The 17,315-nt window shown below is 40.2% G+C and overlaps 1 protein-coding gene across 2 annotated transcripts in view; it reads left to right on the top strand.

The window, feature by feature from the left end:
- The first annotated feature begins 382 nt into the window (after positions 1 to 382).
- The window catches only part of DISP1 (dispatched RND transporter family member 1), a 210,757-nt gene continuing 193,824 nt past the window's right edge, over positions 383 to 17,315 (top strand). For both annotated transcript variants that reach the window (XM_046678924.1, XM_046678928.1), the window contains exon 1: positions 383 to 488. The gene's annotated coding sequence lies outside the window, so the exon portion shown is untranslated. The remainder of the gene's footprint in view (positions 489 to 17,315) is intronic.

Genomic DNA, 17,315 nt, shown 5'->3' with positions numbered 1-17,315 from the left:
ATTAAGGAATGAAGCAAGACTGCCTCGTGATGTGATGAACCTCTGTATTGATGACAACTTTAAACGAGATGGTGGAGGCAGGGGTCAACGTCTGAGTCATCCTGTTTCTAACGGGGTGGGAGCAGGGCAGACGCCTGGTCAAGCGATTGCAGACCGGCTGACGGATCCGCTGGAAAGAGAAGCAAGGCGAGAGGACGGAGACTGTGGGCGCCGCGGCCCCGCAGGGCAAGCCCCTCCGCTCCGTGCCTGCGACGCCCTCTCCCCGGTCCTCCACACACTCCATCAGGACTCCGCGGAGCCGGGCAACCCCGCGGACAGCAGGGGAGCCGGCGGGGCGGGACTTCCGGTCTCGCTCGGAACGCCTTCCGGCGCGAGGCGGAAGCCCGGCTCCGGGTCCAGGTCGGAGCCGGAGCGTCCCCGGCACTTGTCTCCTCAGTGGATTCCCCACGGCCCCGCCGCTGCCCCGCGCCGCGGGACGGGGAGACCGGGTAGGGACGGGAGAGTCGGGACTCCCCGCGCGGGCAGAGGGAGAACCGGGACCCCAGGTTTGAGGGAGGGGACCGTGATGGGGGGCCGGGGAACGGGGAGAGCCCTGAGGTCAGCCGTGAGGGGCTGGGGAGGGAGGCACTGGGGACCCTGAGGCCGAAGAGGCCAGGAGACGGGCAGTCGCGGGTGACACGGGGCAGGGATGCATCTTGGAGGAAAGTCGTCCCGCGTGGGGGAGTGTCCCGGGACTTGGCAGACTGTCTGTGAAGGTGGCACAAGATGGCAAAGGCTGGCTTCCAGGGCAAAGGTTCGAGAGGAGGGCGTCAGTCTCTCTCTGAGAGTCTTAGATGAGAAGGGCATCTTGACCTAACGGAGCAGAAGGATGACCAGCCACCTATTGGATGCTGAACTCGTATTGCTTCATTTTCAATTCATGCTGGCTTTTTAATATGTGTGTGTGTGTGTGTGTGTGTGTGTGTGTGTGTGTGTGTGTGTGTTTACCCCTGTGTGGATGTCGGGAAAATATTTCACGTTCCCAGGGAAAACTTGAACTCTTCTTCACCAGGTCCAACTTATGCTGCATTTCTTTGTCAAACCGATAGTACTTGAAAGTTGCCTTCACACAACAAGCAAGCCAACCAAAGTTTTCCTTTTGGAATCTTCTCTACTCTGCAGAGTTTAGGCTATCTTCTTTCCTTTGTCGTGGAATGAACCTCTAAATGCGTTTAGAATTACAGTGATGATCACATGGAAAGCCAGTTCTGTTTGCTGTTACAGTTCATTGTTTTTCTGCCTTTCTCACACATTTTTGCTAAAAGTTATCCTTTGCGTTTAGTTTTTCAGTTTAACCAGTAAGGGCAGTTTTGGATTAGGGTGCAGCCAATTACTAGCAATTCCTAAGAATTTGCTGTTTTTATTTCTGTTACAAGGAAAAAAATGTATATGTTTACCATTGGCAGTGTTTTAAAAAATATTGGTAACCCAAGATCTGTTATATATGCATTAGTGCATTTAGTTTTCATTAGTGGCCAGTGTATGTGGGCTGTTTTAATCATTACCAGAGGTAATTATTATTCATTTTAGTTAGTCTACCTTGCATTTACATTTAATGGCTGTAATATGTACTTCCTAATCTACATCATACAATATCTCACTTCAATGTAGTTACAAAGACTCTCCCAGCTTTTGGTAGATGGTGAGTTTGATTTTTGCCGCAAACTGGGTAAGGTAGCTAGGGAGAGCCATGACATTGTCAGTGGGGAGGGTGATATCTGATGATTGTTTTGCTTGTTTCAGGTGTTTCATAATTCGTGTTAAACTTTTTTATTTTTAAAATTACTATGTTGGTACAGGTGATTTTTGGATCTGATTTGGTGGTTTGACTTGCACTAGTTCAAGTATACTAGAACATTTCATATTTATTGGTGATTTCATGTCTTGCTAGCTTATAAATTCTCCCCTGCCCCGGCTTTATTGAAGTGTAATTGACAAATAAAAATTGTGTATATTTAAGGTGCATGTTGTGATGATTTGATATATGTATACATTGTGAAATGGTTACCACGATCAAGCTGATTAACAGATCATGACCGCACATAGTCACCATTTTCTTTCTTTCTTTTTTTTGTGGTGAGAACACTTAAAGTATACTCTCTTCCAAATTTCAAATGTACAGTATTAATAACTATAGCTTTTAAACTCTTGATGGCCTTGAAAATTTGTGCTTGCGTTAGGTACATACTTATAATTTCCTTATGTTTAGGGGCACAGCTCATATTTACAAGTAGAAAGCAATGCCTAGATATAAACAATACTTTAACATGTAAATGAGCATATTGAGTAATTTTGGGGAAAAAATGGAAAGATGACACTGATCTCTATAGTTATTGAATTAACTGCCATGTGGATTTCTAGTTATGTTTTAATTTAATCTTTAAGTTGGATAATACTGTTTTTCTGATAAGCCTTGTTCTAATTTTTCCATACTATCTTGGTTTGAAAAATGTGTTCTTCTCCCTTTGCCGTTGGTTTTTGGGAGATAAGCACTTGAGAAAGTATGCAGGGCTGTGGTAGTTTGTGGTGGAGGAAGTGCTTGATGTTGCAATCCCAGAGTCCTGCCTTCTTCGGCAGATTTCAAGTTATATATCTGAATGATATCTCTGAAATTTGATTGCCCTGTTTTCTGGATAATCTTTGAAATTTTCCTTCCTTGTTCTAATTGTTGAGTAAATTTCTTAGCCTTCTTTAGATAAACCATGTGTTATTCTGTAGGATTTAGACATATTTTACAGTAACCAATAGGGGCAATTTTTTATGAGGATGCAGCAAATTACGATTCTTATGGATTTACTCTTTCTTTTTATTTATGCTACAGTGAAATATGTATGTCTGCATTGGAAGAACTATTAAAACAGCGATAACGGAAACTCTGTCTTCTTATATACATACTTAGACATTTTGTTTTCCATAATCACCCGTGTGTAATATATGGAGTAATTTGCTATACTGAGTTTTTTGGTTCTGCACTCTCTGATTATCACTTTTATTATTATTTAACCTGTTCTCAGTTTTCTGCATACCCTAGTTAGAAAGCCATTCTCTGCCGTTTGATAGAATCAGGAGAATTTGTTAGAGCTGAGGAATACAGCTTTTGGACAGAGTTACCAAGGAGGGGTTGGTCTGCTGGCTTGCCATCCAGCTGCTGCATTGCCTATGGTGCAGGTGTGGCCTTCAGTAAGACTGGCTGAGGCACTGTCGGCCTCTTCTTTTAGTATCACTTTCTGTCCTTTTTCTTCTGCTGAGTTAAACCTTTTTTCCTGTAGTGACTAAGATGACCTGGGCCCCAAAGTGACCCAAGGGAATCTGAGCAGCTGAAGGACTGCAGTCCTGTTAGTAGAGCCTTGTCTGTTCTCTGCGTCTGGTCCCATAAATCTTGGCAAATTTTCCACCCTCCAGGCATGTAGTTGTGGCTGTGAACCGCTTGTTTGCATTATTGTTGTTTGAAATATAGTTTTAAAAATAAATCATAATTGGTCAGATTATATAAATGAACTGTACTTAGTTTTGCTTAGAGTGAGGCATCACATTAAATTATCCATTGACTTTTCTATTAAAGTGATGTGCTATACCTCACAATTGCAAATACTAGAGAAAGTACACTGATTGCTCTTAGTCTTTGTTGTTGTTGTTGTTGTTATTATTTTTAAAACTTGAGATCCTAAGGAAAAGAAAAACTATCGGCTAAAAAATTTGTGCAGAGGTCGGGGAGGCTGACCATTACCCGTGACGTATTAAGGGCTGATGGTGGCAGCTGCCGGCAGTGGTTGGAAGGCATATCTTAGCACCAAGGTTGTTTAGAATTGCCAGTGCTTGGTGATAATAAAAAGCAGAAAGACTTTTAGTTGGTTTTGTTATTGTTTTGAAATATCCTAGACAGTGCAATCCCTTGTTGCCTGCAGGCTGCAGGGAGAGAAATCCCTCCCGCCTCTCCCAGCTCCATGAGAATGACCTGGCAGAGGCTCTTGAGGTCAAAGTTTATATGGTAATTAGGAATCGCGGAGAGTTTTGAGGAAGGGTTGAAATGTGAGTAAAAAAACAAGTATTGAGGTTTATTTTAGCATGGCCATTTATTTATGACATTGAGAGCATGAAGGCTTGGAGATTGATGAGAACATTGTAAATATGAGATGCCAGGCACTATGGGTGAGTGAACTTGTCTTAATTAAAGCAGAGGACGGAAGGCAGGCCCTAGGAAGTGATGGATAATCAAGTTCTAGACTTTCCCACAAGAACTAATGACTACACAGATAAGAAGTATCAGAGTCAACTCCTGATATTTTAAACCTAAGTGATAACTATTTCATCATAATTGAATAGAGTTGCAAAAATACAAGTAGTACAAGGAACTACCCATATGCTCTTTATTTAGATTCACCTATTAACATTTGACCCCATTTGCTTTATCACTTAAGGACAAGAACACTTTTGATTAAAGTAGAATGCTCATATAAAATATACTCCCAAGCTGAACTGCTGACTTTATTTCTTTTCCTAATAAACAGTTATTTATTGGCTCCACTTTGCTGATTGCTAGAGCTAGAAAGTAGCTTGGGAGATAGTCTTATTTGACTCCGTCAAGGACTGTAAATGTTGACCAATCCAGGACAGGAGGGTTTTGATTTCTGAGCTTCCATAACTTCTTCCAGGGTCCTATCATCCTGACAGGTAGGAATTGTAATTCCTGTGTCTCTTTGTTGCCTTGAGGCTTATACGTTTTCCTTTGTCTCAAAACAAGCATGTAAGTGTTCCTCTTTAGACCTACCTGAAATTTCGCTCGCCTTCATTTCAGTCCACCTCTTCTTAATTTCTACTCCTTGGTTATAGATAACAGTTGAACAGCATCCTTTTTAAGAACACTTAACCTATTATGTAATACATACCTTGTTAACTTTCCTTGGGTAAAACTCTGTTTATACCTTTAGGATTTCACCTAGAATATACTTTCTCTCTCTTTAGTCCATTCACAATGCCTTACCTTGGATGATCTTTCAGATTCTAGGTTTTTCATACCCTTTTTAAAGTGTGGTGAGCAAAGCTTAGAAGATTCTGACTAATGTAGAATGCCAACAATGATATTTATGTATAGATTATTTACAGAGTGCTTTTCTTACGTAGTCATTTGGTCCTTAGGGCAGGACAGGTGGTATCCTTATTTGAGAGATCTTTTATCCAGATTCACCTGTTCACTGCGTCTCCCTTTCAGGACCTTACATATCACGCATTTTTAGATGTACCTTAGAATCCCTTGGCTTTCTCATTTCTTCTGCCCTTTCACCAGCCTAACTTTCTATTGGGGAAATAAAGTGTTTGCTGACTCAACTTATTCTTTTTCTTCTGCACTTAAAATAATATCATTGCAGAGTTAGAATGAACCTGTAACAGTCACTTAATCCAGTTGTCTACCTAATTTGAATACCCCCCTAACCCTTTCTTCCCTTCCTAGAGGATTTATGACCCTTGCAGGAATACTTACAGTAACAAGGTGTTCACGTTTTTGTGCAACCTTGGTTCCTTGTTGGGTGGCTTCTGTTTTTTTTTTAACTTTTTATTAAGATTATAATAGTTTACAACCTTGTGAAATTTCAGTTGTACATTATTGTCAGTTGTGTTGTAGGTGCACCCCTTCACCCTTTGTGCCCACCCCCTACCCGCCTTTCCCCTGGTAACCACCAATCAGTTCTCTTTGTCTACTGGCCCTATGAGTGGAGTCATACAGAGTTCGTCTTTCTCTATCTGGCTTATTTCACTTAACATAATACCCTCAAGGTCCATCCATGTTGTTGTGAATGGCACGACTTTGTCCTTTTTTATGGCTGAGTAGTATTCCATTGTGTGTGTGTGTGTGTGTGTGTGTGTGTGTGTGTGTGTGTGTGTGTGTATATATATATATATATATATATATATATACACACACCATATCTTCTTTATCCAATCATCAGTTGATGGGCACTTAGGTTGCTTCCACACCTTAGCTATTGTAAATAATGCTGTGATGAACACAGGGGTGCATGGAACTTTTGGAATTGCTGATTTCAAGTTCTTTGGACAGATACCCAGTAGTGCGATGGCTGGGTCATAAGGCATTTCTATTTTTAATTTTTTGAGAAATCTCCCTATTGTTTTTCATAGTGGCTGCACCAGTTTGCATTTGCACCAACAGTGTACGAGGGTTCCTTTTTCTCCACAGCCTCTCCAACATTTGTCACTTTTTGTTTTGGATATTTTTGCCATTCTAACAGGTGTAAGGTGATAGCTTAGTGTAGTTTTGATTTGCATTTCCCTCATGATTAGTGATGATGAGCATCTTTTCGTGTGTCTATTGGCCATGCGTATGTCTTCTTTGGAGAAATGTCTGTTCATGTCCCCTGCCCATTTTTTGATCGGGTTGTTTGATTTTTTGTTGTTGAGCTGTGTGAGTTCTTTATATATTATGGAGATTAACCCTTTGTCGGATATATAACTTGTAAATATTTTTTCCCACCTAGTGGGTTGTTTTTTTGTTTCAATCCTGTTTTCCCTTGCCTTGAAGAAGCTCTTTAGTCTGATGAAGTCCCATTTGTTTATTCTTTCTATTGTTTCCCTCATCTGAGGAGTCATGGTGTCCGAAAAGATTCTTTTGAAACTGATGTCAAAGAGTGTACTGCCTATATTCTCTTCTAGAAGACTTATTGTTTCAGGTCTAATCTTTAGGTCTTTGATCCATTTTGAGTTTATTTTGGTGTGAGGTGAAAAAGAATGGTCAATTTTCAGTCTTTTGCATGTGGCTGTCCAGTTTTCCCAGCACCATTTGTTGAAGAGACTTTCTTTTCTCCATTGTAGGCCCTCAGCTCCTTTGTCGAAGATTGGTTGTGGGTGGCTTCAGTTTTAAGGTTATTATCTTATTTTAACAGATCCAAATTACCTGTGTGTTTTTTTATGTATTGGTTTTAGTTATAGTATCATCCAAAGTGACATAGAAGATGTATTTTCTCTTTGTGGTGTAAAATTTTGTCATATTATTTAAAGATAACTAACCGTCTCTTCTCCAGGTTAAATAATACCAATACCTAGATCTCTCACCATCCCGATCATCTTATTCTGGATGCACTAGGTTGTCAGTACCCTGAAAATACGGCTCCCATCATTGTCTGTGCTGTTTTAGATGTCCGACCGAGGCAGCAAATAGTAGGACACTTACTTCCTGTAAGGTGGACATCATGCTATTCCATTATTGCATATTCCATATTATTGGAGTCCAGAATTACATTAACATTTAAGCAGACACATCTTACTCTTATATTAAGCATTCAGTAAGCCAAAGCTCCCGAAATTCTCATAGGAATTCTCTGTGAGTCTGGTCCCTGTACTAGTACAACTGATTTTTAAACTGATATGCAGGACTTTATTTTTATTCCTGTTAAGTTTTATCCTGCCTTTGTTTCAGCAGCCAGGCATTTCAGCCTGTAGAGATATACTTTGGTCTCAGTTTTCTTACTTACTCATTAGCCCTCTTCTTCAGCTTTGTCTTCTTCATTTATGATATTTATCCCTTAAAGCTTGTGTTGAGTCAGGGCTGCCTTTGGATTGATTATAGCTCACTGGCTAACGCTCCTTGTAGGGCTTAGGGGCAGATCATCTGTGGATAATTTTATAAAGTTTTCTGCAGAAAAGTGTGACAAGTGATAGTTCTCTGGCCCCGGTGCCCTCACTCCCTGGGAGACCCAAGAAGTACTTAGAGGCCATTCAAAGGCTTGTATTGGGTTTTCTGCTCCCTGCCAGCCACTTTTACACGCATCTCTGCAGAAGAGAGCAAATAGTCACTGGAATTATGTTCCAGTACACCTGCCTCTCTCCTAGTTCTCAGAACAAAGTTTCACCCCTAAACCTGGAATAGTTGAAAACATGGTTTAAAGAAAGTATCTGGGACCTGCCATTTCTTATGTTTATGATTTTGCTTTGGGGTTTAGTCTTTGAACTATATATGAACTCTTATTCATACTCTACAAACTTTAAAAAAGTGCTATAAACTATAAAAAGGTTTTTAAAAGACTTATAATGGGAAATAATAATTAATCTTCTTGGAAACTCAGCTTGCCAACGCCCTTAGTCCATTATTATTACATAGATGTATAATTATATATATAGATTATATATAGACATATATTGTATATAGAGGTTATTTCTGCTTTTAGTCAATCTCAAACCTTTAAATTCCCAACTAGTCATTTCTTAAATAGACACATTTTTTAAGCTTTGGTTCAAATCTTAGTTCATCTCCATATCTTTAAAGTTAAAATTGTTTATAGCTAAGTCTAGCTTTGAAGAAAGAGTCTATCAATTGGTGAGATTAATGCCATATTTTAGGTAGCAGATGGGAAGTAAGACGTGCAATAATTGGGGGTTTTTTTTTTTTGAGGAAGATTAGCCTTGAGCTAACTACTGCCAATCCTTCTCTTTTTGCTGAGGAAGACTGGCCCTGAGCTAACATCCGTGCCCGTCTTCCTCTATTTTATACATGGGACGCCTACCACAGCATGGCTTCCCAAGCAGTGCCATGTCCACACCTGGGATCTGAACCAGCGAACCCCGGACCACCGAGAAGTGGAATGTGTGAACTTAATCACTGCGCCACCGGGCTGGCCCCTAATTGGGTTTTCACTCAGTCAGCCACATAATAGTAGAGGAGTAGAAAGCCCTAAATTGAGTGTCAGGAGACCTGGGTTCTAAAGTGGCTGTTCCTAATGGGCCAAATGACTGAATGAAGTGTTTGGCCTTTTAGCCTCAGTAACTTCATATGAAAAGTTAGGGGGCTGGACTCCATTGGGGTTCTTATATTCCCCATTTTTGTGGCAAACGTTGGATAAATCCCTCTCAGCAGCTGTTTCATAATTCCTAGCGGTGCTGTATTTTCCTAGGCTAAGAATGGCTAAATTATATGGCCTCCAGGACCCTTTTCAGCTCTGATATTTCAGAGCTGTGCTGTCCAGCACTGTGGTCCCCAGTCATGTGTGGCTATTTTAATTAAAATGAAATCAAACTAAAAATCCAGTTCTTCAGTTAGACTAAGCCACATTTCAAATGCTCAGATGTTGCATGTGGTAGTGGTTGCCGCATCAGACAGTGCGCTGTCGAACATTTCTGCCCTCTCAGGGTATTCTGCTGGACGCTGTTCTCTTGGATGCTGTTCTAGAGTCTGCTCTGTGTAACGCAAGGGACAGATCTCAATTTAGTGTGGAAAATGGACTCACTCAGAATAGAATCTTTGTGTCTGGTGCTCAGGGGCATTGCCTCAGTGATGACTGGGTTCTTTCATTGACACTGTTAATCACTGCCAGTTTCTGTCAGAATCAGATGGCACTAACTGCAGAGACAGACATGATGTGCTGGGGGACTCGGCGGTCCTAAACACTTGGTTTTCGCAGCCGTTTCTCGTATATTTCCTACAGCAGAGGACAGGAAATGGAAACTGCGCCTGCATCGTGAGATCTAGCATTTATCTGTAAAACAGCTTCAGAGAGCCAAAGTTGTGTTCCAACCTTTGAAATACATTACATTTGTTTCAAGAGTGTGGGCAAGATTGGTGTCCACGTTAGGGAAATTTGACCAAAAAAGTGTCCTTAGTTTTGACCAGTGGTTCTTAACCTGTCAGATCCAACACTCTATTTTTATAACAAATATTTTCGAATTCCTCCTTTATAATCTTGAAATGAATTCATAGACCGTAACTGCTTACAAACCTGATTGCAAAGAAATGAACACAATGTTGTAACTATAATGTAAAGAAGAAATACAAATGAAGTCATTGCAAAAATATGTATTTTAATATGTGTACGCTCCATTTGACATACCAAATGGTCAGCTTTTTGTACCTGTACCTGGAATTACTGTGAATGACGTACCTGCAAATGCACTCTCATGCGAGTAAGTTGTACTTACATACACTGAATTGTATTGCTGTCATTGAGGTGGTTTTCCAAAATGATGAATAACTTGGTAAAATTCAGAGAAAAGTTAGGTACAGTCTTGCGTCGACTTTCAATCAGTTACATTTTGAGAAAATTTAGTGATCATTAACAGTGTGAAAAAGATAACTTGCATTTATGTGTTAAATGAAGTTACAATCTTGGCTTAGATAATTTGGATGGGCTTTTTGTCCACGTATATTTCTGGTGGGATATTAAAAACTCATGCGGGATAATCCTTTCTTGTGCAAAACTGTCCCTGCCACTGCAGGACACCTGACATTCCTTGCCTCAGTCCACCAGGTGCCTTCAGTGCCCCTCAGTCATTCTCACAACCAACAAATGTTTTCACAGACTTTCGGAACATCCCTTAGGTTTTAAAGTTAAACCATATTATTTTTCAATTTTATAAACTTAAAGGAAGCCAATTTTTTTTTTTTTTTTGGTGAGGAAGATTGTCCCTGAGCTAACATCTATTGCCATCTTCCTCTTTTTTTGCTTGAGGAAGATTCTCCCTAAGCTAACATCCTTGCCAGTCTTCCTCTATTTTGTATGTGGGATGCTGCCACTGCATGGCTTGATGAGCGGTGTGTGGGTCTGTGCCCAGGATCTGAACCCACAAGCCCTGGGCTGCCGAAGTGGAGCATGCAAACTTAACCACTACGCCACCACGCAGGCCCCATGAAGCCATTTTTTTCAGAGTGTGTATGTAGAACTGTCTTTTTAGATTAGAGATAATAAATATGTTTTAATGTCACAATTCTGTTTCATTGGTGGTGGTTGTCTTGAGCATTGTGTTAAAAATTCTGAGACGAAGTCCAGCCTCAGTAGGAAAGAGTATTGTGACTGATTACTCATATCTGCCATGGGTGGAAGAGGGAATGGCTGTATGGGACGCCTGTCACATATTCCATTTCTCATACAGCTCAGTGGATCTCAACCCTTTGGGTACCAACACCCCCACCCCAGGGGGTTTGGAGATATGTGGGGAAGTTTTTGGTTGTCATAGTGATGGGTGTGTGTGTGTGTGGTTAGCATTTAGTGTTTGGGAACCAGGGATGCTAAATGACCCACAGAGCTCTGGACAGTGTCACACAATGGAAAAATATCCCATCCAAGAATCTTCATGTCCTCATTGAGAAACACTTTCTAGCTTGGAGAAGAGTCCAATTATGGAACCTGTTCTGAGCAGGCTGGTCACTGGGACTTGAAACAGAGACCAGATATCTATTTGTCAGGGACATGATTCTAGGTATCTTGGCATGGAGAGGGAGATTGTACCACATGACCTCCAGAGTCTTTCCCAGCTCCGTGATTTCATGAGTGTAAGTCAGGGGTCAGCAAACTGTGGTCCACAGGCCAAATGTGACGTGTTTTAGTCCATAAAGTTTTATTGGAATGCAGCTATGCTTGTTCCTGTATGTATGTCGTTGGCTGCTTTGGGGCAACCACGGCATAGTTGAGTAGTTGCCACAGAGGCCTCATGGCCCACAAAGCCTCAATACTTCCGGCCCTTTACAGAAAAGTTTACAGATATTGAAATCCTTTTCTGTGTCACTGTAGCGCTGAGGGCTAACCACCTGGTGGATCAGCATTGGAACTCAGGACTGGAGAATTCTCAGCTTGACTTTGCACACATCACTAAGTAAAGTAGTGCAAAGCCTACATCTGTTTTGTGTGGTTCTTCAGTCTTTAAAGTTGGGCTGATAGTTGACTTTCCTCACAGTGATGTTATCCCAACTGGTAGTTACGAAATACTTTGAAAGCCATGCAAATGAGAAAAAAATTGAGTCTCAGAATCTTCTGAAATCAATCTTGGAGCTTAAAAATTCCATGTAGGAAATATCACTGTTCTTTTTCCTCTTATGTATTTGAATAAAGAGAAGCACAGTGAGATAATAGCATTGCTAATCTGTTGGCGTTGTGTAAGAAGTACTGACTTACAAAATAACTTTCTGAGCACTTATTTAAAATAATGTAATATTTTAGAGAGGTTATAAGAAACAGACATCTGTTAACCCTTACTTAGAAAAGAAAAAAACACTGGGGCTGGCCTGGTGGCATAGTGGTTAAGGTCACGTGCTCTGCTTCAATTGCCCAGGGTTCCATGGGTTCAAATCCCAGGCACAGAGCTACACACCGCTCATCAAGCCATGCTGTGGTGGTGTCCCACATACAAAATAGAGGAAGGTTGGCACAGATGTGAGCTCAGTGACAATCTTCCTCAAGCAACAAGATGAAGATTGGCAACAGATGTTCGCTCGGGGCCAATCTTCCTCCAAAAAAAAAAAAAAAAGAAAAGAAAAAAAAAGAGGAGCTGGCCTGGTGGTGCAGTGGTTAAGTTCATGCATTCTGCTTCAGTGGCCCAGAATTCACTGGTTCGGATCCTGGGTGTGGAAGTACACACCGCCTGTCAAGCCATGCTGTGGCAGGTGTCCCAAGTATAAATTAGAGGAAGATGGGCAGGGATTTTAGCTCAGAGCCGGTCTTCCTCAGCAAAAAGAGGAGGATTGGTGGCAGATGTTAGCTCAGGGCTAATCTTCCTAAAAGAAAAAGAAAAAAAGAAAAAAACACCAGTTTGAGTCTTTCAGTATGTTAGTGTAGCAGTCAGGGTTCTCCTGAGAAACAAAGCCAATATCATTCCTCTGTGTGTGTGTGTGTGTGTGTGTGTGTGTGTTTAATAAGAGATGTATTGTAAGGAATTGGCTTATGAAATTGGGGGATTGGCAAGTCTAAAATTTGTAGGGCAAGCCAGCAGGCAGGAAGGTCCGGCAGGAGTTGATGCTGCAGTCTTGAGGCAAAAATCCTTCACTGGAAAACCTGTTTTTGTTCTTAAGGCCTACAGCTGATTAGGTGAGTCTCCCCACACAACCGAGGGTAATCTCCTTTACTTAAAGTCAGCTTATTGTAGATATTAACTACGTCTGCAAAATTCCTTTGCTGCAACACCTAATGAATGTTTGATGAAACACTGGGTGCTGTAAGCTAGCCAGGTTGACACACAAGGCTATCACAGTTAGTATTTAAAACACATTTGGTATATTAAACAAATCTGTGGTATATAAGATATCGCATAGTGACGAGTAAATAGGCGAGTGTCTCTATTTGTAGCCCAGTAGTCTTTAAGGAATTACCTGGGTTTTCATTAATGTGTCAAATAAAGTATAGAAAATCGGCAATTTAATCAACCTTGTCATCCTTTGAAATTTAAGTTATTCTCTTTTTTTGTAGTTTTTATGTGTTGTGTATTAATTGTTTTAATTTGAGGTGCCCTAAGTAATTTTAAAGTTTTATGACAATTTTTCTGATTTTATAAATTAATGCTGTTGCTAATCTTTTTGCATAAAAAATTCTTAGAGCTGAGAATTAATTTTGTTTATTTAGTCTCATTTCCCTCATTTATGGTTGAGAAACTGGCCCCAGAAAAGTCGAGTGATTTGCCCATGTAACACAGCGAGTAACAGAATCAGGATTAGAAGCCAGATCTGGTTTCCAGTCTGGTGCCCTTTCTGCTACTAGAGTGATTACAGTCAAGGGCAGGTTTTCTGAAGAGAGGCTGATTTTGAGTCTCCTTTAAGGAATTGAGTATGAATTGATGTTAAGAGAATGGAGGTGATATTTGGGCCATTCAGTGACGTTGGGGAGACAGTGGGCAGAGAGAAGTGGGTATGTCATAAAGTGTATCCAGGTAGACAACATATCCACTTAGGGCATGTAGTGACATGTGATCCCCAAGGCGCTTGAAGAGATTTTACAAGTACAAGCTAGCCATTGGATGATCCCAGGGGATGTTCCAAAGGTTTTTAGGTACAGAGAATGCATGGCCCAAGAGAAGCTGCTGAGAGAGCTTTCTTTCTTGAGGGGGTTCAGAAGAGAGAAACATGGAGCTGTTGGAGCCCTCTGTAAGCAGCGTAGGACAGGAATTTGGAAATCCTTTAGGAGGGCATTTTAAGGACTCCGTGGGGCATAGAGAAAACGTTGTAGAATGTAAATGGATCCTTCAGAAGGTGACTAGGTTTCAGGCATAATTGAGTTTACTTTCTATAAATGATATATTTTTTGATTTTTTTATGGAGTTCATAATTGTGAAGTTTCAGTTGTATATTATTTGTTGTCTGTCCCCATATAAGTGCTCCCCTTCACCCCCTGTGCCTTTCTTCCACCCCCCTTACCTCTAGTAACCACTGAACTATTCTCTTTGTGTGTTTGTTTATCTTCCAGATATAAGTGAAGTCATATAGTGTTTGTCTTTCTCAGTCTGGCTTATTTCACTTAACCTAATACCCTCCAGGTCCATCCATGTTGTTGTGGATGGGATTTTTTTTTTATGGCTGAGTAGTATTCCATTGTGAGTTTACTTTCTCACGTGCAAAATAAACATAATAATACACATTGCACATAGTCATTATAAAGGAAATAATAAGTATAATGTGCTTAGCATAATGCCTGGCACATAGTACTAAAAAATGATAGCAATTATTATACCACATCATGGCAGCTGGCTGAGAGTCTTTTAAAAGGTATCACTAGAGTGAGGTCCTTTTGTTCCCCTTATTCTAGCTGCTTTATGCCACCCCACAGCTCTTTAGCATGATTTTGCCTTCAGGTTGCTTATTTCCAGGCAGGGGCATAGCTCTGACTATATATAGTACTTCTCCACCTCTTTGATCAGCAGGCCTGTTTGTTTTGAAAAAGCTGCGCACTTTTGGGGGCTGTATTTCAATTGTAAATTCCATCTCATCACATTGAAAGGATGTACTTACTACAGCACTATCTCTAATTAATTTGATACCTCCTTCCCTTTTTTTTTCTGCTTTGGACTATAACTATGAAGATGTTATTGGAAAGGGGAATGGAGGGTATAAGATTTTGAAGTAACCTCTCCCTCTCCTCTTCAAAGGATTCTTTCCTTCACGTTTTGAGTAAAAAACAAAATAAAGTATTTTGACGGATGCCAACTCTGAAGAGAACTGGTTAAACAAAAAAGATGTTTTCTGTGACAGTTGCATCTTAAGATATGAAAGCGCATAAGGATGTAGACTCAGTGGTAATCAGATGAGTTTCTCATGAGTGTAACGGGCTCAAGATCAAATTTGAGATTACTAGATGTGAGGCATACAGTATCCTCCTCAACTTTATAGTGTAATTATTTCTGAACGAGACCTGGAAACCATTTCACTTGTGTTCAGAAGGTTGGAAGAATTTGCATTTGACTCAGAGTGACTTGGTGGTTCAGGATCGTCCGAAGAGCCTTAGTGAAGCTTGAAGACCTATTAAAGAAGGGTTTTTTCTGGAACCCTTAGAGCTGGAAGAGAGCTGCTCTGCACAGCTTCGTATGCTGGGTTTTACATTTAAATTGAGAAATGTATGTATGTCTACATTTGCAAGCAAAGGGAGTTCAGAAAAGCTTGGAAGAGGCCTCTAGGGGAAAGAAGTAAGTTTGGATGCTTCTTTTTAGTAATCCCTAACTGCTTTTTGTAAAAAAGATGCAATTAAGTAAACATTAATTTTTGAGTGATAATGATTTTTCTGTAGTTTGATCATAAGGTAGAACAACGTCGTATTTCCAGACCCCAGTGTTTCAAATGATAGGGTATCCAGTTTCACAGTCCTGTGGTTGTCAGTATTGGTAATCTATGGTAGCGTTTGATTTTTAGTGAGACACGCTGGCAATGATTGCCTCTGAGAAGCTGGAGTGAGTGGTGTGTTGATCCCATAGTCTTTGGTGCACACTCTGCTGCAAGCTCTTCCTCTCCTTGCTCTGTTATTTCCTCTGTTTTCCCTGCTCTGTTATTTCTTCCATTGGATAGTGATGCTTTCTCATCTCACAAGTGCCCCATGCATTAAAATCACCCATTTCTCTTTCTTTTGCCCCTTAACTTCTCCCTTAATTGAACTCTCCATTTCTCTTATAAGTGATAGCTAATCCATAATTACTTGATTAAGTTAATTCAGAGTAAGATGTAGAATGACTGATAGACCTAAACCTAAAATACATTATATCAATTTATATATATTTTAAAGTGAAACTTGTAAAACTAAACAAAAAACCTGTAAAGTGAAAGAATTAGCAAGTGGCTTAATATATCTAGATTGTTTCCCTTGTTACTTCAGACTTCTTTTTTTTTGGATTCCCATTTTCTAAGAGAACATCTTGCTTCCTTATAGGAGTTGAGAAGAGGAGAGAGAATAATGGGAAGGGACAGGGCGTTTTTCAACTTGACAAATAGGTATAGCTACGTGACTTTTCTCCTTCTCCAGGTGCTTCCTCTGTAGTCTCACCACATAGCTTTTGTTTGTTTGTTTGCATACTCTTCTTATGAAATACAACTCACCTCTTGGTTGCAGGTTCCTATCTCCCAGCTTGCCGTAAGAGAACTACTCCTAATTTAGATGTTGTCAAGTTACATGTTCTTCCATGAAACTTACGATTTTACTTTGTTTTTCAGGACAGTATTAAGTTCTATTGATACGTTGAATTTTTTCCACTGAGGAGTAAAAGTCATCCCTAAATGTGTCCCTCTTGTTGGAAATCTCTCTCATAATATTGGCCTCAGTTTACTGATCATATACTATATGCCAGGCACTGCACTGGGCATTTAACATACATTATAGTCAGTCCTCACAACAAACCTTATGTAAGGTAGATACTGCTGTTTCCCTTGTGTAGATGAGGAAACCAGTTTGGAGAGATTAAATAATTTGTCTAGTTTATACTACTTCTAAATGGTGGAGCTAATTCTAAAGCCTGTCTACTTTTGATTATGTGCTGTTTTTCTCTACATTTCAAAAACACCGTAACTGTTTTGGTGCCTATACCTGAAGTCCTTTTTAGAGAATGTGAGCAGCATGTTGATTCTAGAATTTGTTTTTCCTGGTATATCCACGCACTCCCAGGAGTGTTTTATGATCCATTGGTTCTACTTTGAACTTTTATGAAATGCAGTCAGTTTATTATTGATCAATGTTTTTTTCCAAGGGTGGTACCATAATTCATAGCATCTAGCATAAAGTAGTACATGCTTATGAAATATTTGCTGCATGGATAAAAATAATAGCAAACAAAACAATGACAATAACAAAAAAGAGGTGGCAGTTAATGTATGGGGCTATTCACATAAAAATTTATTTCTTTTGGAATGTGAAGCAGGAACTTTTCTCCTATTACAGCATGCTGCAGGGCAGGGCTAGAATCCAAGCTTTGATGAAAATCACCCAAACTCTTTTTTTCCTTTGCTTTGTAACCACAAGTTATTGCCAGCTGAAAAGGATAATGGCGAGTAATGATGAATGTATTTCCATCTGCTGCAAAAAAATTTTTCGACAGTT

The sequence above is a fragment of the Equus quagga genome, chromosome 12, assembly GCF_021613505.1.
Source record: "Equus quagga isolate Etosha38 chromosome 12, UCLA_HA_Equagga_1.0, whole genome shotgun sequence".
NCBI classification, from domain to species: Eukaryota; Metazoa; Chordata; class Mammalia; order Perissodactyla; family Equidae; genus Equus; species Equus quagga.
This window is presented reverse-complemented; position numbering and strand designations above follow the sequence as displayed.